General features: G+C 46.0%; 1 protein-coding gene across 1 annotated transcript in view; it reads right to left on the bottom strand.

Annotated features, from left to right (window-relative positions):
- Nucleotides 1-26535, bottom strand: part of SND1 (staphylococcal nuclease and tudor domain containing 1) — a 495060-nt gene that overhangs the window by 37257 nt on the left and 431268 nt on the right. The gene's annotated exons all lie outside the window — the stretch shown is intronic.

Below are 26535 nucleotides of genomic sequence, written 5' to 3'. Positions count from 1 at the left end.
GGGAGACGCAGGTGGCAGAGCCCACTCAGACACGTCTGCTCATTTGCCAGCAGAGGAGTGCTGAGGCAACCCCCTCAGGATGTTTCTGCCCAGGAGTGCAGAATGAAAATGTGTGAAGCTATTTGTAAGGGGAACTCCACACCACTTTTATCCTCCAGGGAAGCCTCCCGATTCATTATTCCTAACAAAGAACTCCATACCTTAGTGCTCATGTCTTGCCCTGAATCAACCTGTTCTGTTAATCCACTATCTTTAAGCTACGCCCTCCAAATGAGGCTGTTTGCTTATTTATTTGATTCCACCCCCCAGTCCCCGCAGCCCATGCATGAGCAGCAGGATTCTAGGCAGCACTGGAAGGTGCTCGGAGGAGGAAGATCCTGGGCTCCTGGGCGAGACTGTGCTTGGCAGGGCTCTTTTGTTTCTGGGCAGCACCTTCCATACGGCTATATTCCTGGTTGCTATCCAGAGCATTCCCTAACAAAGACAGCTTCCAAGGCCAGGCAGGTGGCAAAAAAAAAATGCCGGTTAAAGTTATAATAGAGTGTGCCCTGCAAGGGGAGATCTTTGTGTTCAGCCTTGCATCTATGGAAAGATACCGCAGGGCGGGAAAACAGGGATGTCCAGTGGAGCTGATTAAAGAGCTGAGAAAATCCAAAAATGATTAGGATTCTTCAAAATGGGAAGACAAATGCTGAAAGAACTGAAATGTAGAAAAATCATTAGGATATGTAAAGAGACCTAGGACTTATTGTAACCAACTAACAAGAAATAGTTATTTGCATCTACTAAGTAGAAAAGCTTGCTTTAGACATTGTAGTAGATCCAAATGGAGAAAAAAACAGCTTGATTGAGTTGAGAAGACATGATGAAACCACATCATGTCAACTAGTGACAAAATGCCATGTAAAACACATGCCACCGAGTGGCAATACAGACAAGTACTGGAGGGGTTCAAAGGAGAGAGCAACTCTGAGGGCTGGACTCCTTGGGGAGGGCCAGGCATTCATGGCTGGTGAGACATCACAGGTCAGGGGCAAGGCAAACATATCTAAGATATGGAATGATGTGGACCATGCTCTGGAAATAATGTGTGACTGGGAGGGCAGGAGCAGAAACAAGGAGATAATTTTAGGATATAAAGGGCTGAGGTCAGGAGAGGGGGTGAAGGAGAAAGAGAGGGAGAGGGAGAGGGAGAGAGAGAGAGTGAAAGAGAGGAAATATGAATGCAGGAGAAAGCAGAGGCTTAGAGGAGGTGCAAGTAGCTAGAACAGCCTTGGGCAAACTACGGCCCGCGGGCCGGATCCGGCTGTTCTATCCGGTTCTCTTGCTCTCCCCTCCACTCCTTTACTTTGAATTTATATTAGTTCACACAAACACTCCATCAACGCTTTTGTTCTGGCCCTCCGGTCCAGTTTAAGAACCCATTGTGGCCCTCGAGTCAAAAAGTTTGCCCACCCCTGAGCTAGAAGGTCCAAAGGGCTGACCTTGAAGGATAGAATGATGGGTTAAGTCAGAGGCCGGTCCCCCTCCCAAGCAGATTTGCAACAGATGAATCATGGGGTAGACTCTGTACATTCTCAGGAAGGCAGGAAGGAAAGAAGGCTAGATAAGACCCTAAAGAAGATGCACAAAAATCCTGTTAAAATCATGATGGTTGGGAGGCAGGAGTGGGAAGAAATAAAAAGTCACAGTGATAGCTTATTAATGGAGCATGCTGATGAGAGTGAGATGCATCAAGGGAGACAAGGAGTCAGAAAGAGGAGAAACGCTGACGGCCCAGCCTTTATCGGGCTTGGTCAGTAGCCTGAGTTTTCATTCCTTCCCTGCATAAAAGATGGGTAAAATACTGTGTGTCTAGTCCTACCTTTACCCACTTGCCTTGATTCCAGCATTTTCTCCCGATTTGGGGGACTGCATTCATCAGCAGAACTGCATAGTGGGCACCAGTGACAGCGCTGGAGCCATACTACCCGGGTTCAAATTCAGCTTCTGCCATTTTAGTAACCCTGAGCAAGTTATTTTAATTCTGTTCTTCAGTTTCTTCAAACCGTGACATGGGAGTACTGAAACTGAATACCTCTCTTAGAAGGAAAATGTGAGGTTTAAATGAGTTATTATACACAAAGCTCTCAGAACATCTGGCACACAATAGCATTCATTAAATGCTGGCTCTTCTTATTGGGATAAGCACATATAGTGAGAACAAAAACATATTTTGAGTATACCTAGGTCACAGAGTGAGCAAACTCTGGCTCTTTTAAGGAAAAAGTATAGGCCTTTTGTCAATATACAGTACAGCTTGCTTGGTCCTAGCCTTGGCAAGGCCTATGCGACTTCTAGAACCACCCGGGAACTTTGCTTTGAGAAAGAAGAGGATCTGAACTGGAGATGTTGAGCCTGACCAGCCTGGCCTGACCACTGACAATTGCAGAGCTTCATCCCTAGAGGGACATGTGGATCTGTTTCTCTAGTCTCATTTCCTACGACCCCCTTTCCCTCCTACACTAACTACATGGACTCTTCCATCTGGGCAGATTGAGCGATCTGTTGTGATTTCTGATACATTGGTATCTCTCTCTGGAGCATATGTCCTCCTGCCCTTGACTTGGCTGATGCCTACTCATCCTTAAAAACTCGGCCTAAGAAGTACTTCTTCCTGAAAGTCTTTTCTTTTTCAAAATATATTTTTATTGATTTTAGAGAGAGCAAGGGAGAAGGATAGAGAGATAGAAACATCAATCGGCTACCTCCTGCACGCCCCCTACTGGGCAAGCCTGTAACTTGGGCATGAGCACTGATTGGGAATCCTGGTTCATGGGCGGACGCGCAACCACTGAGCCACACCAGCCAGGTCAGGAAGTCTTTTCTAAATCCCAGGTTGTGCTGAGAGAATCCTCTGAGTCCAGAGCACATATCACCCTATACTCTAGTTGTTGATAGCTTCTGAGCCTGCCAGCTCCTTGATGATAGAAAACTTGACTTTCTTGACTTTGTGGTCCCAACTCCTAGCAGGGTGCCTAACGAACAGTAAAAGATCAATACATGTTTGTTAAATGAACTGAATGAAAAGAAAACCCAGCTGCTAATCACTGGCACTTATCTATTGATTTGTCTTTGCTTTTAAAAATGTTTGATTCAAAGAACATAAAAGGGAGATAATCTCAAAGAAACAAGGCCTTTCTTTCTTTTATTACTGTTCCAAACACAGTCCCTGACATATAGTATCTGGGGCAAAGGCTTGCTCTGAAGACCTGCCACATTATTGCTATTGCCCTGAACACAGGTTTAGTTCGACAGGCAAGCGCACTGTGGATCACAAATACTCCACGTAAGAAGGCTCTACAGTTTCCATTTCCACATCTCAAGGAAAGACCAATAGTTCCTATTACAGGGAAGAGAGAAAGGAATTCACATTTACTGAGTACCTGCTGGGTGCCACACACTGAATTAGGTTCACAGACCACATATGGCCTGTTAATCCTCACATCCATTTTGTTTAGTGTTTATTTTTAGTCTCACTTTATTGATAAGGAAAGGAGGCTCAATGAGGTCATTTAGTAAATAGAAAAGCCAAAATTTGAACACAGTCCTGCCTACTTGCAGAGACTAGCTCTTGTCACTAACAATCGGGCAGAATGATTTGCTGACATTGAGAGAATCACGCTCCCAGATGTCTAAGAATTCTCTGAAGCTCTGACCCAGGGAGAGGGAGGCCCTTTAGGGGCTGGGACTGAGGCATGAGGCATGCTGAGAGAGAACAGGAAGTGGACCTGGGGGAGGCATCTGTCTTCCTCCTGGCCCTGGCTGCTCTGCTTTTGGGCTAAGAGGTGATACGTTAGTATAAAGGAAGTCATTAAGAAAGCTGCAATTCCCCTCTACACAGATGTGCCTGAGCTGGCTTCCCCAGTGATCCCTCGCTGAGCACTTCAGTTAGCAGTGTTCTGGGCTCATTACCCTCTGGGGCTCATTGCATTTATTCTCTGTTGGCTGGCTGCTCAGCATGAACCTAGCCCAGGACCTCATCACCCCCGACTGCCTGGGAGAGCCACCAGCTGTAACCCCTTCTCTTGGGCCCACACAGGGACCTGGTCAGGCTAGGGCAGTGGTCGGCAAACTGCGGCTCTGTTGACTAATGAGTTTGCTGACCACTGACCTAGATTCTCGATTCCAATAATTACAGGCTGTTGTTGTTCCTTGTGATTAAGCCCCTATCCCAGTGGTCGGCAAACTCATTAGTCAACAGAGCCTCAGTTTGCCGACCACTGGGCTAGGGCGTCCCCTTGCATGAGGCCAGTAGATTTCGTCACTCCTATTTTGTTCTGTCCCTGCCTCCCTGGACTCTGTGGAGGTATGCTACAGCAAACGCCCAGAGAGGGGCTCCAACCTCTGAAGTTCAAAACTCTGAAGCTCTGGGGGCGCCTTTAGGTCCCAGAGGTGGACACATCAGCCACACTGAGATGGCAAGAATCTGGGAAACTGGAGAGCTCCCCCGGGAGAGAACCCGGCCCACCTTCCTGCCTCCCAACCCCCTGTTGTGGATCTGCCTTTTTAATCCTCTCACCAAAACTACATCCTTCCGGCTTCCCTAACTGAAAACTAAGTTTATTATTGAAAAGCCCAGAGACTTTATCACTGTGGAGATGAGGATATTTAAAACTTATAACCATCTTGCAGGCCACAGATCAGGCAGATATCCATCCTACTAGAATAACTCAACACTGCAGAAGTTCATCCTATTAAACTAAATAGTTAAGAAAGCCTTTCCCCACATCACAGAGATACGGTGTGTATGGTTTTCTGCTCACCTTTCTGACTACATTCATCAGTTCATTTCGTTTCCTGTGCTGAAATAGACCTCAGAGTTACAAATTGCTGAGTGGCAGCAGAAGTTTTAAATTAAGCATTCATGGGCGGAGGTGAGCTTGGGAAATGATGTAGGTCGTGAGGCAGGCAGGAAAGATTTAATGCCTTGTGTGTGGGGAAAGCTGAGGCTAATAGACGAGTCTGGATCAAGCTGGGGATGGAGGAGCCAAGGGGAGGGGCGAAGAAAGAAGGCCAAAGAGGAAGAATTTAAAAGCTCTCTGGTCAAAGGGCCAGACATACTGCATGACAAAACGAAAATTATTGGTGACCTGGCACCCGGCTAATGCCAACCTCCATGCACGGCATAAATATCTGCTGTGCAGAAAAGTTTATGTGTGAGGTGGGGACATTGGGAGGCAGTCAGCCAGGTGCTGTGCCTCCCTCCACTTCTCTCTGGACACTGTCAAGTCCAGACTCCACCTCTTCCAGCTCGTTCTGTGTGACAGGCACTTCCCCCAGGTACAGGAGAGCAGAGCTTATATTATAAAGGCTTGTCTTGAGGTAGTCCTGGGGCGGAACTCATGTCCTCCCCCACCCGTTTGCCTCAGGAGGTGATGTCACCTCTCATGTCATTCCCTGTCCCTAGAGGGCTGTGGAAGGTCCGAGGCCTGTGGCCTGTGGAGCACTGAGCAAAGATGCTTGTGTGTATGCTGCTGCTACAACTGACCACCACGTGGGTCACTCACTCAACCCCTGAAAGGAGGCCCAGGGGACTGAAGATGACTTACTGACAGCAGCCTTAACGGTGATCAGTGGCACAGGGAAGACGGGCAGCAGCAGGTGCAGCTCTCTGGGAACCCACCCCCTGTACCAACCATTCCATTTACCTTGGCTTATTTTCTTTTATTGCAGAGCAGCTCCTGTGTGGGGGCAATAAGGCTATGGCTGCTCTAGCACACAGGCCTGCGGCAGGGAAGAATTCAGCTTGCTGATGTAAGACTGTCTGGGGCTAAGAGGCCCAAGCAGGGGGCTGGTTCCCCCAGGCACATCCCCAGGGGCGTAGTATCAGAGTACCAGACACTCCTTCCCAAGTTTGAAAGGCCCTCTGAGGACCCACAAAAGAGGGAGCCACTCCCAAACTCTGGCTTCTCCCTAGTCTCCCATTCACCCGGGATCTCCATCCTGTGCTTGCTGGTTTTACACTCCCCCAACTCATTTTTCTCAGCTTCCTATGTTCTACCATCTTCTCCTGGGCTGGCATCTTTCCTCCACTACCTAGACATCCACTTCTGTCTTTTGATCAATTTTGTGTTCCACATTCTTCTAGCTAGTGGCAGAAAAAAATATTACCTTCCAAAGTGACTGGCCCCTGTAACATTTTTGAAACCTGTGAGTCACTCAGATCCCTGATGGGAGGGCAGGCAAGAGGGAGAGAATGACCTGGCACAGTCTGAAGTGGACAACAGGGTCGAGTTCTTTACTTAAGAGCCAGCAGCCTGGAAAAATGGAAGAGCTAGAGTGGCTGAGAGTTAGAGAGGTTCTTCTAAAGATTCAGGTATAGGCTTGTATGGCATAGAAGAGGCTTTAGGGAGAAGAAAGGGAAACAGCTAGCTGGCTTACTGCTTCTAGGCACAGGGTGACTGAGCTTCTCATAGCCCCAAATGGTCTACAAACATAAAACCTTTGCCAAAATTTGTCCCTGTCAATTTGAAAGCATTAAAACCCTGTAATTACCTATCTAATGAGACATTCTAAAGAGACCCTTCTATACCGTCTGAAACACTTATTTAATCTGGTCATATCCTACCCAAAATACATTTGCAAAATTTTTAATGAATTCCTTCAGATTTATGTGTTATTTTACAGCAATCAATTTAAAAAGGTGTGTGTCAATTCTGCATGCACTAAGCCAGCACTGTCCATACAGCAGCCACTTGCTCTAATCTGGGAGTTCCTCAAGGGTAAGGGCTGGGATTGGTCTCTTAACATCCTTCTACTGACCAGAATTCTCTGCCCTGGGGACCCATCAATGTAACACTGAAATCCCAGGGGGGAATAATTTTAGAGGCACAAAAATAGGGTGGGATATGAGAATGGCATTCCAGACACGCCCATCAGGCCAGGCTTTGGACAAGGAGATGGATTTCGTCTGATTTCCCTTGACAGACGAGTTGTGTTCAGCAAACAGCCTGGCAAGCGGCTGTCACTCTGATGCTGAGCTCTGACAGGCATCGGCCAGGCTGCAGCGTGAGCATGCAGATTCACACACCGGCCTCGTCAACATAGTTGGCTCTGAAGACAGGATGGCAATGCCCCCTCAGTGGCTGCTGCCAGGAAGGAGACTGTACTGGTAGGGAAAAGGAGACAGTATGGCGTCTCCTCAAAATACCCCTAACTGAGTGGGAGGACAAGCTGTGGCAACGAAGGGGAGGCGGGCCAGATCCAATCTTGACAGATAGGCTGCCAGTTCAGTTGGAGAGCTTGTTCAAGGCACTGAGACAAGCAAATCGGGGCACTAGGAGAAGGCTGGCGTGAATGGCCTGTGATCCGTGAGCTGAGCAGAAGAACGGCCGTCGGCAGCTCTGCCTTTCCTCCACGCCCAGCAGCTCTCCAGTGCCTGATGCTGCCTCCAAAGCCTGAGGGAATTACAGAACATCCCATCTGAACCAAGGGTCATCCTTGTCTCTCTCCCTGCCCCGCCCCCCCCCCGCCCTGCCCATGTCTTCCTCAGACCTCTGGGAGATACCCAGCTTCTATCAAATATTCCACAACAGGGAGCTCTCTACTTCATGAGTCCATTTTGCTGTCACAAAGTCCTCTTTCAAGTTACTAGTAAAACCCACCCACCTGCACTTCCTTCTATCTCTCTAAGTTTTGTAGTCTGCAGCAATCTGGAGTTAATCGGATCCCTTTTTCTTACTTACCAGTAGGTAACAGTGGGAAAGTTAGCTCCAAGGGCTGTTTTTGAGGATTACACGAGAAAAGACTCTATGAGCGACTAACGTGAACAGTGTTCATTCCCTGCCACTGCCCTCTCTGTAACAGCCATTCATATTATTCATGTTTCCTCTGTCCTTTCTCTCCATCCCCCATGGTTTCCATGACTCCCTGGACCTTGGACCCCACATTCTATACTACCCGTGTCCCTTCCTAAGAGCGCTCCTCCCATTTATTAAAAACTCTAAAAACACAATGCTCACAACTGAACACAAAATCCCAGATGTTGCTCAAGCAGAACAGAATAATTACCTCCGTTGATCTATACTATTATTCTATTAATATAATTGTTATCAGTCACTTCACATAAGTTTGTTAGTGTATACTTTGTAGTAAACATGCCCCCCCACCCCCGGGTTATTTTCAAATGAACTGCTGTCAAACTAGGTCACCTTCATCTTGTAATTGTGTAGCTGATTTTTTTTTAACTTAAACACAGGACTTGGCATTTGTTACAACTGGTAAATCACATTTCACATTGTAAGTTGCAGCCTCCCTCCCTCCTTCCAACTATATTTTATTGATTTCAGAAAGGGAGGCAGAAGGAGAGATAAACATAAATGGTGAGAGAGAATCATTGATCAGCTGCCTCCTGCACGCCCCTCACTGGGGATCGAGCATGCAACCCAGGCATGACCGGGAATCGAACCATGACCTCCTGGTTCACAGGTCCACACTCAACCACTGAGCCACGCTGGCTGGGTGCAGCCCATCTTTCTCTATACTTGTAAGATATTCTGAAACTTGATTTTCTGTTAACAGAACACAATCTTGTTCATTTCGAATGTGATAAGTATGCCTTCTAGGCCTCTGACTAAATCTTAGGAAGGGCAGACAGACCCAGGGCAGAAACTTACATTTGTACTGTGGCTCCAAGGTGTCTCATGTGTAAGATGTAGTGAATGCTGTTGGAAAGACCCCCTCCCTCCCAGTGGGAGCCTGCGGGAAGGTCTGGAGGCAGAGCACACAGGAAGCAGCGGAGGACAAGGTCTGGATTTTACCCTATGGAGACCCAGACCCCTCCTTCCTATTTCCTGGACTGGAGGCTTTTAGGTAAATGAAGCTACTGTCCATTACATGGACAGGCATGCATCTGAGTGAAGAGACTATGTTAAAAATGGAGACTCAGCAGAGAAGAACTTAGAAGCATCTAGGAAATGATGTTCTTCCTTAGCATGGGAGGCTGACTTGGCTCTGTCCCCTCCCAGAGCCCCTCATCTCGGCAGCTCTGCCTATCTTCTTGGAACAATGGTTCCCTCAAATAATTATAGAAACTCTTGGGGAAGGCTGGCTAGGTCACAGGTAGGCAGCTTTGGGAATGCTGAGAAGGATCTTGGCAGCAGCACAGAAACTGGATTTGCAGGCAACATGATAAATGGAAGAGTGTTTGGGCCGAAAGACCATGAGAAAATGGTGTGAGGGAGGACCGAAAAAATCATCAGGGATCTGAGGCCGAAGGGAGCTTTCTTCAGACTGCTCTGATGGCAAGACCTCTGGGCATCTGAGGGGCCCATGGGACTTGCTTGGGGCCCAGCTACCCCTTGATTTTTACACAGCAATAAGGCCTCCTTCCGATGGCTCAGCAGCAGTGATCTCATTGATCTGGTGCAGTGACTGACCTGCTCAAGTCAGTGAAGGCAGAGGCTTTATTTTCTTGGTCTGAGAGTGGCGCTTGCTGTAAGGTTGGGGTTTTGGGGAAAGGGCTAAGGAGAACAATGAGGAGTGGACTCAGATGGTACTTTTCAGGACCTGCTGGGTATCACTGACTCAAATACCATAAAAATGGACTTAGGATTGCCAGAAAACAGTGGTTTTTGCAAAAATTCTTTGGAGCATTCAAACAGAAGAATCATCCACATGCAAAAAAGAGGAAGGAGAGAAAGAAAAGGGTGAACTGTATAAGTATCTTTCTGTTTTCTCTTACACACATGCATATATGCGCACATCAATTCGGGGTTCAGCTTTCTTTTATTTTCTTTTTTTAAATATATTTTTTATTGATTTCAGAGAGGAAGGGAGAGGGAGAGATAGAAACATCAGTGATGAGAGAGAATCATTGATTGGCTACCTCCTGCATTCCCCCCTACTGGGGATCGAGCCCCCAACCTGGTCATGTGCCCTTGACTGGAGTCAAACCCGGGACCCTTCAGAACGCAGGCCGATGCTCTATCCACTGAGCCAAACCAGCCAGGGCCTGGGTTCAGCTTTTTTATGGAAAACAATCGCATGGTACCTGAGGTTATCTACCTGGGATACAAGGTGTCCCTGAGATCAGTTCTTCTTGTACAGTGACTTCTGGGAAGCCTTACCCATTTGTGTGTTCCTGGCCTCGTCAAGCTTTCATTTGATGAACCTGAGGCATCAGCTCAGAACCTCTTTTACATTCACATCACTTTCAGAGAGCCCTGACTCCACCATTCTATCCCTTCCTATAATGTGGGGCTCTCTGGCGACATTTCTCCCATGACTCTACTTACGAGAATCATCCCCATTTTATGGATGAGGAAACTGAGGTTTAAAGAGTTAAGTGCCTAAGGTTTAAGGCCATGCAGCCAGTAAGTGCCAGGACCAGAATTCAAAAGTGGGTGTCTGATTCCTAAGTCCACTCTGCTAAGCATCACGCCATTCTGCTGCACTGACATGTCATTAAGACTCAAGACTCCTCAAGTCTTCTGGTCTTATCTGAGTCTAGAGGTGGTGGGTGGTTACAACTATGGTGGAGTTAAGGGGAGGAAGAGGGGAATTGGCAGGCCCTGTATCAGGATGGCACTTAAAAAGCCAACTGTCCTCCTTGGCAGGCCTTGGAGGAACGGAGAAAGTGTGGGGAAACAAGCAATGTGAGAGGAGGGGCCTCTCACATGGAAAGAGTGAGGGCTGGGAGAGAGAAGCAAGAGCAGCCAGGCCTGGTTCCTTTCATCCAGAGTAGAAAGAGAAAACCTTCTGGGGACTTAGCAGAAAGACCGATCAATCATTGAGCCCTCCACATTATTGTGAAACTCAGACCTGGATGGAAAGGGAAGAATGAAACAACCTGGGCATTGAAATGATGGTTTCGCTACTGTAAGGGTGACAAAGAAAAAGGGGTGAAGAGCAGGACTGGGGAGGAGGCAGACTCTCTGAGGTAAAGGTTCTGGCCCCACAACGTCTCCAAGAATGACGACAGGGCCAACATATCTGAGGCTGCTGAGAAGGAACTCTGAAAGGCTTTGCAACCCACCTAACCTTCCCCGAAGGTCCTTTCTCTGGTAGAGAGAAAGACAGACATACAAATACTCATGTGAACAGCTGCAAGAAGGAACTGTCAACCAGAGAGCATTCTCTCTACCAACCCGAAGTGCAATAGAGTGGGGTGAGGTGTTACACAGCGGAGTGATTAATATTTTACTCGGGGAACTGATACACATACATTCTGCATCGCTATGTATTACCCATTTCCTAACTGCTTTCTGCTTTCTCGGCCCCCAAATAAAAACTGGTCCCGGCAGCTCTCTCCATGCAGTGGCCAGGCGGCGCCTGGAAGCTGTTTTCAGTGGCTATACATTCTTTCCCTCCCTCCCACCCAAGGCTGTTACCAAACAGGTATGTTTCCCTAGTTCATCCCAATCAGTGCTAATTGAAGCACTTAATTCAAAGACAATAACATTCGTTGTTTCAAACCATTAGGAACGTTATGCATGAGGCCTGCTGGGAGACTGCAGTACATACTCACTACAAACATGCCCACAAGGCTCACTCAACATGTAACATGCACACAACTAACAGCTCCAGGAGAGATTTTGCAAAAGCATAGTCAGCAACTGTCAGCCTGTTTTTCTCAACAGGGTTTCCTCAATTAAAAAAAAAAAAAAAAAAAAAAAAAAAAAATCAGCCCTGGCCAGGTAGCTTGGTCCATTAGAGCATTGTCCCAATAAGTAAGGTTGAGAGTTCCATCTTCAGTCAGGGCACATACAAGAATCAGCCAAAGAATGCATAAATAAGTGGAACAACAAATTGATTTCTGAGCTTCTTCTAGCTCTCCAACCTCCTGAGTGCAATCCTGAAATTGCACCCTCAGTTCCATCCCCTCCTGCGTTTTTCTCTCCTGAGGGACCAGGGCCCAAACTGCTCCGGTTCAGTCCCTTGTCATCTGATTGTTAGGGCCTCTACTCATCTACTTCGCCTCTTTTTGACTTTTGAGGCTGAGCCAAAAGGGGCTGCCTCTTCTGTCATGAGGTTTTCTAGATTGGTGCTTTCCCCCTTAAAGTCCCACGGAGTAACATCAAGCCATATCAATTAACGAATCATTGCTGGATCACAGAGGACAGAAGAGATGCTGTTAGAGCAGAGACAGGCAAATGCTGGTCTGACCTTTAGGAAGAACAGAACAAAGAAAAGACAGTAAATTCCATGAACCACAGGTAAGAGAGTTATCTGTCCTGGACCAAATCCCAGAATCAGTTGTTGAAACATAGTTCGTGAGCTTTTAGAAAGCAAGTGATTGTTATTAGATGATACATGTTCACAAAAAACAAGTCAGACTAACCTAATTTCCTTTGTCGGTAGGGTCACTAGTCTGTAAGATGAGAAGTCATCATAAACCTGCTTCCTCCAAGGGACTGAATTATTTTAGGTGTGTCAATGATGGAGCACAAAATGACAACCACAACCGAGTTATTCCCTTTACAACTATTTTTCAGCTTCTCTGATTAAGTAAAGGAGAAAGTCTAGGCTTACCGCTGATGTCTTCACCATTTCCTTTAATATGGTTTTTATTTTTATTTTTTAAAATATATTTTATTGATATTTTACAGAGAGAAAGGGAGAGGGATAGAGAGTTAGAAACATCGATGAGAGAGAAACATCGATCAGCTGCCTCCTGCACACCCCCTACTGGGGATGTGCCCGCAACCATGGTACATGCCCTTGACCGGAATCGAACCTAGGACCCTTCAGTCCGCAGGTCAACGCTCTATCCACTGAGCCAAACCAGTCAGGGCTAATATGGTTTTTAAAAAAATTGATTTTAGAGAGGGGAAGGGAGAGGAAGACACATCAATGATGAGAGAGAATCAGATTGGCTGTTTACTGCACCCCCTCCACAGGGCACTGCGCCCACAACCAGAAACCCGGGCATGTGCCTCGAACCATGACCTCCTGGCTCACACGTCAACACTCAACCACTGAACAACACTGGCCAGGCTCTTTACCATTTCTTTAACAAAAAAGGGGCAGACCTCAGACTCAGGGCCTTGCAGGCATATAAGATTTAGCCAGAATTTCTGAACACTATTCTGTATTTTCCATAGTTATTTTTAAGGTTTCCTTTCATTTATGGTACATGATACATTTCCATTTTTAAAAAAATGTATTTTTATTGATTTCAGAGAGGAAGGAAGAGGGAAAGACAGATAGAAACATCAATAATGAGAGAGAATCACTGATTGGCTGCCTCCTGCATGTCCCATACTGAGGACCAAGCCTGCAACCTGAGCATGTGCCCTGACTGGGAATTGAGCCGTGACCTCCTGGTTCATAGGTCAATGCTCAACCACTGAGCCATGCCGGCTGGGCCATTTCCATTTTTAAAAGTTTCCTTTCAAATAATTTATTTAAGAAAAAACTGAGTAATTTAAAGAAAAAGATTAGGAAGTATAGTAGAGGGGTTACTAGGATTTGGCAGCAGCACATAGATGGCACAGAATACCTGAAGTTTGGGAGACATGGCTGCAAATTAAATGTCGCTGGCAATAGCAGTGAAGGAACCACTTGGTGGCAGTTAGGCTGTCTGAGCCTATGGGCATTCACTATAGAAAGGCCCATTGTTGCCTAGGCAATAGTTATCACTTCCCCTTCTCCCTGCTGGCAGGTCTCCATCGTATTTCCTGGTGATATCTGTATGTGACTCAAGAAAATGCTCACTGGGCTAAGTTATTTTTTGTGCCATGACTCTCTGGCAATCAAGAGGAATCTATGGACCCCCTTCACAGAATAATACATATATATTATTACCGAGGCATAACTGACAAATATTATATTGTTGTATGTTAATTATGTATGTCAATAATATGGACATACAATATTAGTTTCAGGTATAAAACATAATTTAATATTTGTATATACTGTATATTTTTTAATATATAGTCTTAGATATACTAGGTTTACTATGATTTGTTGCTTATATTCATATTCAAAGGGAATGCTAAAATTGAGTTAGAGAGTAATAAAAATAAAGATGTAATTTTTTTTCTCCTCCCAATTCAAGGACCCTATGAATCCCTGGTATCAACCAATCATTGGAGTGGGGTAGGAGAGTTCTCTTTCCTAGTCCCATAAGGGACATCTTCCAAATCTGGGTAATAAAATGTAAGAGGAAGTCTGGTGAGAGGATTGTGGGAAAAGATTTTTTTATGCTTTTAAAAAAGATACACAAACAGATCTATCAGTGCTGATAGAACTCAATTCTTTATAAGAGATCCATTTTCTTTCCCCCCATTAGCCCACATGTGCTGCTAGTTTCCATTCTATCAATGTACAAATTTCTCAATTCATAGACATAAATCTGATAGAAAACTTGGAGAAGATCAGAGACCCTATAATTATAATATCTACTAGTCCTGTAAGTGGAGGCTAAACACAGGACACAAGTAGATTTGCTAAATAAGGATTTTAAAAACTCAAATGGCATTAGCAGGCCACACAGACAAATGCACACAATGACTGAATGAGATCCATCAATACAAAAAGAGATACATTCCTTCCACTCTGTAAGAGCTACCTGGAAAAGGAAAGGACTCAACAGGAAAGTGTTATTCATACTTCTGAGGATGAGAGCAAAGCCATTTCAAATCCCTTCTCAAAGGTTCTCTTAACAAACAATAGTGTGGTGAAGGCCTGGGAGGGGGGTGGCTGGAGCCAGATGAAGGAGGGCAATGAGAGGGAGATGGGGGACATCTGTAATACTCTTATCAATAAAGATAAATTAAAGAAAAGGTTCTCTTAAACTTTTAAGTTCTGGGGGTAAGAGTGAGAGGAGGAATAAAAGGTGGGGAAGGGAAAAGGAGAAGACAAGCCTCTTTCTTTACTCTAAACCTTCTTTTTATTATCCCATTGTGGGAAAACAATGAATGCTTTCAGTAAGGTGAGGGCAAGGAAGGAAGAATTTTTAAAATAAGCACATTGGATGCACAGGGTACATGTAGAAAATTCCTTGGTGACCAGCTTTCAAGCCACTGGTTTCAGAGTTTCTGCTCATCTGACCTCCAGGGACAAAGGTCTCTATGACACAAGCAGGAGGACTGCATTTGTCTACAAAGCCATTTTCTTCATGAGCCTGCCTGTCCCTTGTGGACAGGATGAAAAATCCTATGCTGCAAAGCTCCTTGACCGCACTGAATTGAGGGGTGAATCCCATGCAAACCACAGGTGCACTGACCCAAGGGTGGTGGTGGGCACTGGAGATGGGAGGTGGATCTGGGAAAAACCTTCCTTTAGCCAAAGGGAAATACTTCCCCTGGCTTTCTCCTCCGCCAAGTGTCTGTAGGTGGACAGCACCGAGTCTGGGGTGAATCCCTGAGTGGAGCAACAACTCTGTTCCTTTTGGAGACCAAATAAATGCTCCTTAGGAAAAGCTGAACACAGGCCAATGCAGGAGACCCCACTCTGCTAGCTTTCGGCCACAGACACAGCCTTTCTTAAGCCCATAGTCCTTTCTAGATGGTTCTAAAATAAAATGGGGGTGAGGGAATGTATTTGTCTGGTTATACTGTCCTATTGAATGAATATTTTTCAGAAAGTATTGCAGTGTTTAGTACAGGTATATTATTTATGATGGATTAAATATGGGCAACCATATGTTTTGAACATATTTTTGTTCAAAGAGTTGGACATTAATATATTCAAAACAATTAGAGCAAATGAGAGACAGAGGAGGTTTTAACCCTGGCAGAGTTGAAGCTGGTAGGAGAAACCCAGCAGTGCTGAGATATGGGGACAGTTGTAACCTCCGAGAACATGGGCCACGTACGACAAAATTCAGCCAACCTCTCGGCTGCTCTCACAAAGAGATGCAGCCCAACATGGTGAAGTTTGGGGCCAAAGACTAAGACCCACCTCCTTCCTCGCCTGCCAGTGCTACTGTCCTCTAGGCTCAGGAGGCTTCAGAAAATTATTCAAAACCTACTTAATTCCCTCCTAGAAAATAGTATTTATGAGAACGGTCTCGTTCACTTAAGCAAGAGAGTCAAGATTATGTGTTTAGAAAACTCATTAATAATAAATAACATTCTTAAAGAGACAGACTCAGCCAGGAGCTGGCAGGGAACCAACTCCTTAAGTGGCACTGAAAATGGGGCAGGGCTGTTGATGGTTGTGAAGGGCAGAAGTGGTCTTGGTTCCTATCAGAGTGTGAGCTCCTCTTGGTTTCAATTTGATAAGGAATTTTATGCTACAGCTACCTGAGGTGCAGGACCAGGGAGTCTTATTTCTGTCCCTTTGCAGACAATAGGGGCAAAAGAGAGCTTTCTTTGGTTAGGAAATCGACAAGGCTTAGGGGAACAGTGCTGCTGGCTGAGAGACTGACTCGTCCTTGGAGTGTTAAACACAGGCTACATCTCTCTGAGGTTTCCGCTAGAGAGAATTAGAATGCCCCCAATTTGTTGGTTGGTGGGTTGGTTTTTCCATGTTCACCTCTCTTTTTTCACTTACTGTCTCACATGCACACACACACCTTTTCTGAACAGATCCCAAGGATTGGCATTTGGAGATAGACTGCCAGAAGCCAGGGCAGGAGGGATGGAGCTGAAGTTGCTCCCTGTGCCTGGGATACAAAGATGTTCTCCTCATGGGTAGGGATCCCCAAGGGCTTCATGCCAGCTCCAAAACACCACCAAGTTGCTGGGCCAGAGAAGCAAGCTGAGGTGGTGGTGGTGGTGGGTGGGGGGGGGGGGGGCGGCGCAGGGCAGCCCTTGTCCAGCCCACAGACTGCTCACTCACATAAAGAATCCTTTCAGAGTTATTGGCTGGCAGGGCTCCTCAGACTTTTTTTTTCAGGGCTTGTGCCCTGAATACAAATCAAGTAGCCTCCTGGCTGTTACACAAACTGGCTCCAGTCACCAAGAAAGTAAGTGATAGAGAATGAGGGCTCCTCTGCCCAGCTGCCAGTGCCCAGGCATCATGGTGGGAGACACCCACATTTGCAGCTGGTAGCCCCACAAAAGCTGGGGCTTCAGCACCCCTCACCTGAAGCAGAGCGAGTTCAGTCTGGTGTCCCTCAGAGAAATGGTTTAAAGTAGACCAACAGGTTCCCGAGAATGGACTCAGCATTCCTGGCTGGTAGGAAGGCAAAAACTGAGATGGACAGGGAGGTGGTGTTCCGGGGTAAAGGAGAATGAGGTTCAAAGTAGTTATACTCTCCTTGTGTAAAAACAAACATTTACCTAACAGTTCTGGCCAAATCCAGAACTGTGTGAGAGAGAGAGAATAAAAGAGAGATCTGAATATGAAAACCAAGAAATTGGGGAATTCTAATTCTTCGCTGATAGAAACAGTCACATCTAAAAACAGGAGCAAGAGCTGCTGGAGGCTGGGTACCTCTAACTCCTGAAGAGGCTCATATCATAATGAAAAAGGAATGCAGCATCCAGGAACCTGGGTGTCAGCCAACCCACCCATTGATGGTTAGATGACTCATGGGGAAGCCAGCGGTGGAGCTCCCGGCTGGCCTCCTGCTATTTTCAATGCTGCACTCCCCTCTACTTCTAAGGGTAAAGAGTCTGTCCTTTGGCTCAAGGATGAGTGGGGTGAGGATGCAACTACAACACAAAATTCCATTCTGGGTCCTCCAATTCTCCCTATGAAATTCCTTAGATGAGACAAATGGATTCACAGTGCTAGGCCAGTATTGAATGATGACCTGAGGCTACACCAGCCGGAATTAGGAAAACTCTAGTCACTGCTGAAGCTGGCAGCAGAGGCTGATCCGTAGAGAGACTGAACAACAGATCAAGAAGGCTGGCGGAGAGTAGGCAGTGACAACATGGCACCACTCTAGATACCGAGGGGATTAGTGGCTTGGAGACCACAGAAAGATGCAAGGAGAAACCGCAGAAAAGAACACAACAGGTTTCAAGACAACTGAGCAGATTAAAAACATGGAAAAAGTTCCAAGCTGAAAATATGTCTTAAATTCATTCAGAGATTCCCGAGGGTAAGTATAAAAAGTATGTTCCCATCTTGTTCACGCTTTCTAAACTGTAAGATTTTCTCTGAAGCAGGGAGTTGCTCAGTAAGGGGCCCTAGAATATTTCCATGTGACTAAGCCATGTGACTATTTTAAAAAATACTCTGTGACACACCTATGGTTGAGAAAAATGGAGTCATAAACTCAAGGTAAAAGGGAAAGAAGGTCAATGACAAAGCTGGAGAAGGACCCAGGTAACCAGGACTCTCCACACAGCTGTTTGTTTTGGCTCTCCCTGAAAGTTTTCAATTAAGAATTCATTGATGGAATTGTTTGTTCTTTAATCATGCAAATTTTTGGGACTGACAGCTAATAGAGAAGAGGACCCTGGACAGAAGCTCTGGCTCCTCTCATTGCCCAGCCGGACTGTGCTATAGCTCAGGCACTCAGTGGGATATTTATAGCTGCCTTTAAATTTACCCAGCTCTCCATAAAGCGAGGTAATGGGGCGCCCTTTACTGCTGCTAGTGGTGATTGTCCTAACAGTCTTTAATTAGCAAAAAGCGTTGGCACAGCCGCTCTCAGAGCACTTGATCTTACTGTCCTGGTGCTCCCTATTTCAGGCTCAATAGCCTCCACTCCCTTTGGAGAAAATGAACTTTAGCAAATTTGAAAATGACAGGCATATGCACACCTATACTCACTCTCCTCACTCTTCACATCCACAACTGCTAAGAACCTCTGAGCCTTTATGATATCTCCATAAAACTCTCATAAATTTGTCAGCAAGGGGCTAGCAAGTCTAAAAACTGAGGACTACAGAAACGTAAAGGTCACTAGGATCCTCTCTAATTATCCCAGCATTAAAAACAAAAGCTGGTCTGGGGTAGGGGGCAGGGGCATGCAATGGGGGAAGAAGGGGAACATATGTAATACTTTCAACAATAAAGATTTTTTTAAAAAGCTGGTAACTTTTAAAAATATATATTTTTATTGATTTCAGGAGGAAGGAAGAGGGAGAGATAGAAACATCAATGATGAGAATCATTGATTGGCTGCCTCCTGCACGCCCCCTGCTGACGATAGAGCCCGAAACCCGGGCATGTGCCCAGACCAGGAATTGAATCCTGACCTCCTAGTTCATAGGTTGACGTTCAACCACTGAGCCATGCCGGTTGGGCAAAAGCTGGTAATTTTTAACCTATCTTTATAGATTTAGAGTAGGGCTAGGGCTAGCGATATACCAATAGGGACACAAGATGGGAAGGGCTCTGCTTTCATGGGAATGTACAATACATAAAAACAGATTAACAGTAAATAAAGTAAGAAAACAAAGCTGGGTGATGTGACTGTGACTAGTGGGGCTGCTTTAGAGAGGGTAGTCATAAAAAATCTCTCTCAAGAGACCTGCTCAAGAAGGAGCCAACTACCTGAAGATGTGGGGGAAGAACATTCCAGGTAGAGGGGAGAGCAAAGGCCCTAATGTGGTGAACCAGCTTGAAAGTATTGTAAGAGAAAAAGAAGAGCAGTATAGTTGAAGTGCAGGAAATAAAGACGATGATAAAATATGAGGACATACATGTACAAGAAAGGCATGATGGCTTAGGGCCTATGGTTCATGGTAAGTGATTTCGTTATTATTTGAATTATGAAGGGAAGACAAAGGAGCGTTATAAGCAAACCAATAACATCACCTGATATAATGTCACAAAGGTCACTTTGGTGTCTGTGGGGAATAGACTGTAGAGGGCAAAAGTAAAAAATCCATGTCTTGAATAGGTTAATTTCTTCGTTTTTAATAAATGTTCTGTGGTTACATAAGATGTTAACATAAGGGGAAGCTGGGTGAAAGGCACATGGGAACTATTTTAGAACTATCTGAAAGTCTAAAATTATCTCAAAATTAATTTTTAAAAACAAATAACAAAAAACACCCTGATTCTTGAATGAAGAATTGAAAGGTCTAAATTAGGCGTAATATCAAGAGCAGATCAGTCCAGAAAAAAAAAAAAGTAATAAAAAATGGATTCTCTCAATAATTGACTTTGTATAAAGTATTTCCTTTCTATACTAGTTTTCATATTAGAAAGTAATAGCTACTACCACTGTTACTACTTAAGATTGTGATTTTCATCACTTCTAGTCCAATAATACAATTAATCTCACTTTACACATGAATCTGAAGCTTAAAGTAACTTACATACATAGTATCCAAGAGGCAGAACCAGTATTTGACCCAAGTTTCTCTGACTCCAGAATACTTTCATACCGCCACTATGGTATAATGCCCACCCGTAACATACTTTATTTTATAGGACTCAGTTTGGGGATAAAAAATATTTGGGCTTCCCCAAATCCAACCAAAATGAATAAATTTATACACATTGTATATATGACCCACAATTAAAGAACAGATTTACATTTATGTTGGAAATACTTAAAAAAGCATTCTTACTCATAACTCTGAATCTGCTGGGCTCTGATCTTGAGGTCTTTATTAACCTCCAATGAGCATGAAGCTCAACATTTCTGACTCAGTTACAGTTGAGCCAAATTTTGCAGCAATGCCAAAGGTACCTCTAGTAGTATTACTGGTAAATGCTTATATGTCCCAAGATCTTTGGGATAAAATCTAGAGGCCATGTAAAGGAATAGTTAGAAAATTATCAAGAAAAGGAATCAAGAGAAGCAAAAAGAAAATAACAGGAGACAGATTTATAGAGTTTGTCTGGTCAGCCTGCCCCCTTCTCTTGGCTCATGTGATGTTTCCTAAGGCTGTGCTGAGGGATACCATCCCTCCCAATGGGAAGACTCTGTGACCATACAGCTTACACTTGGCTCCTCCACTCCTCAACAAGCACAGGTATGTGGAGTCACCTTCTGGTTGTCAGATGTACCCTTCCCTTTCTCTCCTTCTTAAGTGGCACATCACAGCATCATAGCGGTTTAGAATTCGGGCACTAGACAGATTTGAGATTGAAAACTGCCTTTGTCACTGCAGCGAGCTGAATGAGCAAAAGATATATCCACATCCTAATCCCAAAGACCCTTGGAAAAAGGGTCTCTGCAGATGTAATTAAGGATCTTGTGATGACATCATCCTGAAATATCCAGGTGGGCCCTAAATCTAATGACAAGTGTCCTTATAAGTAGCAAAGAGGAAAGGACAGAAGAAAAGTCAAATGACCACGGAGGCAGAGATTGGTCTAGGAATGATGACAGCCACCAAAAACTGGAGGAGGCAAGAGGCAAGAACCAATTCTCCCCTGGGGTCCTTGGAGAGAGTGTGGCCTTGCCAGATTAAAGCCCCAAACATGTGATAATATGTTACAAGAGCCTCAAGAAATTAACATAGTCACTAGTTCTGGGATCCTGAGAAAGTTTCTTCAGTTTATGTGCAAAATGGGGAACTTAATTATATCTACCTCACAGAGCTGTCATGAGGAGCAAATATGTGTAAGGACACTTTGCCAAGTAACTACCAACTCCCCAGTAAGTACTGCTTTAACATCACCATTGTTATTGCTGTAAAAAAGCAATCATAGAGAAGGATAAATCACAAGGGTCTGTAATGGGCCAGTGCGCCCATACTATGAGAGCCATTCCCATACTATTTTTCTTATTTTTTTTCCTGTTTCCCAAAGTCCCTTTTCTATTTTGCTCTTTTCTTGTTCTTAACTAAAATGGCAGCACAGAGGTGAACGTTCCTAAGGCCCCTGTGACCATACAGGTGACTGTGGCTAAAACTGGCACCAAACTGACTACCCCAAAAGAGGAGGCATTGAGGGTTTTGGGAGATTTCTCCCTCCACTCAGGCCTCGCAGCCCGCAAAGACTGTAAGCCTCAGGAAACTAGCCTTAGAGAAGAGGGAGAAGCCCTTCCATTCTATAGCTCTTTGCCAGTCTCATTAAGCATCTTGTCTTTTCTTTGCCGAGGTTTTTAAAATTACTCTCTGGATGGGACCTGTAGGGAGAGTGATTTTTTTGTCTGCTTCTTCTGCCTTCCTTAAAAAGTAGAGTTCTTAGGGGAAAAGAAAAGTGGATTCTGAGGGCACTAATAAGAGTGAATACTTCTAGAACAGCTGTGTGGCCTTGAATCCTCAGGTTCAAGGAAGAAAATCCATTCCCTTAGTGACTGTGGGTAGTAATGGCACAGCCACAGCCTCACTTTGGGATCACAGGCAAGAAAAATAACCTTACAGAAAGTTCGTGGTCAGGAGACCCTGGAGGGGTATTCACACACGAGGAAGATGCAAACACATACACACCCTCTCGATGTGTTCACTGCCTTGGATAGGAGAGGAGGTGACTATTTCCACACAGACCATTTCTTATACTGCTTTGTCATCAACTCACCAATCAATTGATATCTTTCCTTACCTTTGTGGAGAGCCATTCCCATACTATTTTTCTTCTTTCCTCCTGTTTCCCAAAATCCCTTTTCTGTTTTGCTCTTTTCTTGTTCTTAACTAAAATGGCAGCACAGAGTATAAAAATGGAAAAGGTTTGGCAGTCCAGCAAACAGGAACTGGAGTTACAGGAAAAATGTGATCTTCCTGTCACTGGTGGGCCTACCTTAAGGGGCCTCAAAGCCTATTGGAGGCAAGAAAGTACCCTGCCCAAGATGGCACACGTAGCAAACCCTGTGAGACATTATGGACATCTAGTGGCTGCTCGGGATAATGCCTCAGGGCTGCATGTCAAGGTTGGGTGTGGTCTAGCCCTGGGCTTTACTAAAAGCCCAATTATCAGGCTGGCGAGGCAGTCCTCTTAGAATCAGTCCCCTGGCTGAACTTTTCTTCCATTTCTTATTATGGGTCTGAAGTCACTTGGAATGGCAAGCTGGCTACAAAGACCCATCTTTATCCTAGCCCAGCAAAGTATAATGATAGCACCTGCATACAAGACCACAGGAGACAGGCATTTGGGAATATTTTCCAAGCCCAGGTTTAAATGCCAATTAGCCATACACTGTCATCTTGACTCAGGGGCTGAGCTCAGAAGGGACAGTCTCTGATATTAATTAGTCATGTGGCTTTAGGTAAGTCACTATGACTATGTGATTTCATTAATGCCATTTGTAAAATTAGAGGTTAAGTTCAGATGATCTCCAAGGTCCCGTTCAGCTTTAACATTTTGTGATCTATAAGCCTTTTTAGTAGCTGGGAAAACACTGATCTGCTTTGGCACTGTGGATGGCTAGGTTAAACTAAAGGAAGCAGTCTCTTCCCAACTTCATGGCTCATTTCCAAGACTTGGCTACAATCCCAAAGGATCAACCTTCTTTACAGTGCTACGTATCTGAAAAGGGGTAGAAGTCATGGACCATGAGAACTGGAGGAACATTTTAGTCCATTTCTTTAATTTTATAAATTAAGAAACTATGGTTTAGAGCTGTTTTAAGATTTCTCACACATCTAATCCGTGGCATAAAGGGGGCTAGAACTCAGGTATCTCAATCTTAGTGCTGCTACCAAGCTATTGATGCAGGCTTTGCCCAATCACTGGCTGCCTTCTTCAGTTCTCCCTGTCTTTATCACAGCAGTCTGTGTGGAACCAGAAGTGAAAATATTTTCAACCCAACATTTTTTCCTTCTCTTCATCTCAATTTAAGCCTTCCTCTTCTTTTTATTCCTTGGTGTCAACACTTCAAATCAAGGAAGTAGTCAAAACCAGGGGCCGAGGAGCAACAGACAATGGCTAGATGATACTGGGGTTACAGTGCCACTTTCAGTTCGGAAGGGCTGTGTGCTGCCATGGCCCCGCAGCCTCCTCGGTCTAGTTTGTAGCTTCTGTGATGCTCTCTCAGCCTCGCTGACCAGCAAGAGGACAAAGCAGCCCCATCTAGAACTCCATGGGCTGCACAGAGCTTGGGTATATTCACTTTCATCAATTAGTTACAGATATTTACCGGGAGACAACATGATTACTAAGTACTGGTTTGATCCAAGGTAGCGCATCCTTTCACCCACCAACACAGTTATGGGGCAGAACCTTCTTTCATTTGCTGGGCCTGGAGCTGTACAGATGGAGTCTGAGTTTGCCTACACTGGCAGGAAACCAGCCCAGGCAGAGACCCTCTTTTGCCTGAGGAGGGTGAGGTAGCCATACTCCAGTGTGCTACCTGGATCCAGGCCAGGGTACCCTCTGGCACTCCCAGCTTGATGCCAGCTGTGACAAGGAGAGGAACCTCTAAGCAGCAAGTTTCTGATTCTCCTCCACAGATCCGTCAGGCTAGGTTTACATTTCCTGGGTCTATAAGATGGTAGTGTCCTGCTGCTTTTAAAGAGCCCAGATGGATCTAACTATGATTATCAGGGTTAGACTTACTTCCATTTCTCTCATTCTTTTTCTTGATCAGTTACTGTGAATGAAACAAGTTAAATAAAAGATCTATTTTCCCATTCTCTCCTCTCCCACTCTTCGTTCTATTTCTCCTCACTGAACTTTTTAATAGTCTTTCCTACAATTTTACCTCCACTATTTACTCTATGCAGAGTAGACATGTTGGACATTTTGGTTACAGTGATGGAAACACTGGGCTCAGGGTTGGAAGACTGAATTGAAATGCTTGACGGTTGCTTTTCGGGTGTATGACCTTAAGCATATTATTTGCCTGCCTGAGCCCAGTACTTTCATCTGTAAATGGAGACAACTATGGCAGTTACTTCCCTGGGTAAGTGAAGATTAAACAAAAACACACCCTCCCTAGTACAGTGGAGAGCATGAAACATCCCAGTAAATGCGTTAAAGTGGATGGATGAAACCTGAGTTCTCAACAATAGGTAGACAACTCTGGGGAATCACTTCCTAGACACCTGAGCTCTGCCAGAGTGCAAATCCTGGCTCTACTGCTTACTATGTGACCCTAGGAAACATATTGACTGCAAATGCATAATAAAAACGTCTTGGTAAATAATGGGGAATCCAACTTGCCAGGACTTCAAGAATCCCTAGCATATATAAGGATGAGGCTCAGGTTACTGGCAGCAAACCATACTGAGATATCGTGTGGAGAGCTGAGAAATGCAGGACTTCCCCATTCTTAAGCCAATAGCCCACGTGCAGGTGATTTAACAAGCAAGCTTGCCAAGGTGAGGCGGTGTTGCGGGGGAAGGGTCTAGACTAGCCCCTGAGAAAAAGCAATGTGAAACCCAGGCCAAATTATACCAGACTGGCTTCCAATGACTTAGCCCCACTATAACTAGGCAAAAATAAAGGGGTTACCTTTTTTGGGTTGTAAAACGGCTAACCTAGTCTTGTTCTACACTGGTCTGTCTAGTGCCATGCCCCAGGGTCTCCTCTCACTACAAATAGGGGCAACTTGCTGCAGAGTTCCTTTCAGGAAGTTTGAGCACGGAAGAGGAGCTGGTGAAGCTCATGGGGCAGGTTTAAGACGCCCCCCCCCCCACCTTTCCCCAATCCTCTAGGGCAGGGAGGGTAAAGGGGGTCACAGAGAAGAGTGAGAAGCTGCGGCTACATGAATGAACTGATTGTGCCCTGGGTTCTGGGAGTTCACCTCGATCCTTTCTGCCAGCCTTAGTGCTGTCCCAGGTTGACATTCCCCAGCTCCCCACACTTGGTCTTTCCTTCCACTGTCTCCCCGCAACCCTTTTATAACTCATTTAAAGCCCTAAAGTCGAGGAGGGGTGAGGAAATCTGCAAGGGAGGGGCAGGGCGGAGAGGCCAGGGTGCAACCGCTCAGGCTGCCCGTCTTCTGTCCCCCCCCACTCCTGTCCCCACGGCCGCCCCCGCGTCCCCTGGTGCAGCTCCAAACTCTGCGTACGCGGCTCGGCCAGGGGCGTCAGCAGTCGGTGGGGGGTGAGGATGACGCGGTCCGGGCGGGAGTCTGGCCAAGTAGCAGCCCCACCGCGGGGCCACCGCGTTCCAGGTTCCCGGCCCCTGAGCCCACCTCACCGGGTGCCAGGGGGTGTCCGGTGCCAACGTGCGGGGCGGAGGCGGGGCGGTCTCTCCCGCAGCAGCCCTGCTCCAGCCTATCAACAGCCACGCGGCGACTCGGGCTCCCCGCGACCGACCAGACCAAAATAGCTGCGAACGCCCGCGACTTGCGCACCGCTCACTAGACGCTCACACCGCTCGCCCGCCCGCCAGCTTGCCGGCCGCTCCCCTCGTCCAGAGGGGGCGGAGGAAACGGTCCGGGGAGGGGGTGGTGGTGGGGGGAGAGTTCGGAGGAAGCAGGGGAGGAAGGAAGGGAAGGAGAGGGAGGAGAGGAGGAAGTGGGACGGAGGCTGAGCGGGCTGCGCGGCGGCGCTGGAAGGCGCCGGCGTTAACCCCTCGAGGGCGGCGGCGGAGGGGAGCGCTGTTCATACATAAGAGCACTGCATCACGCTAATCTTCCCCAGAACAGTATGCGTCAGCAGTACATTCACGTTCTGACTGAAGGACAAAAGGATGAGAGAGCAGTCTGCGTGGCTGCTGCCTGCAACACCGCGAGCCCGGCGGGAGGACACAGTGGGCGCCGAGCGCAGGGGCTCCGCTGCCGCCGCCACAGCTGCCACTAGCGAGCGGAGATCATGTCCCCGGGCTTCGGAGCGTTTCCCGCAGCCGCGACCCCAGGTG

The sequence above is a fragment of the Plecotus auritus genome (assembly GCF_963455305.1).
Source record: "Plecotus auritus genome assembly, chromosome: 4".
NCBI lineage: Eukaryota > Metazoa > Chordata > Mammalia > Chiroptera > Vespertilionidae > Plecotus > Plecotus auritus.
The sequence above is the reverse complement of the archived record's forward strand: the minus strand, read 5'-3'. Positions and strand labels throughout refer to the sequence as shown.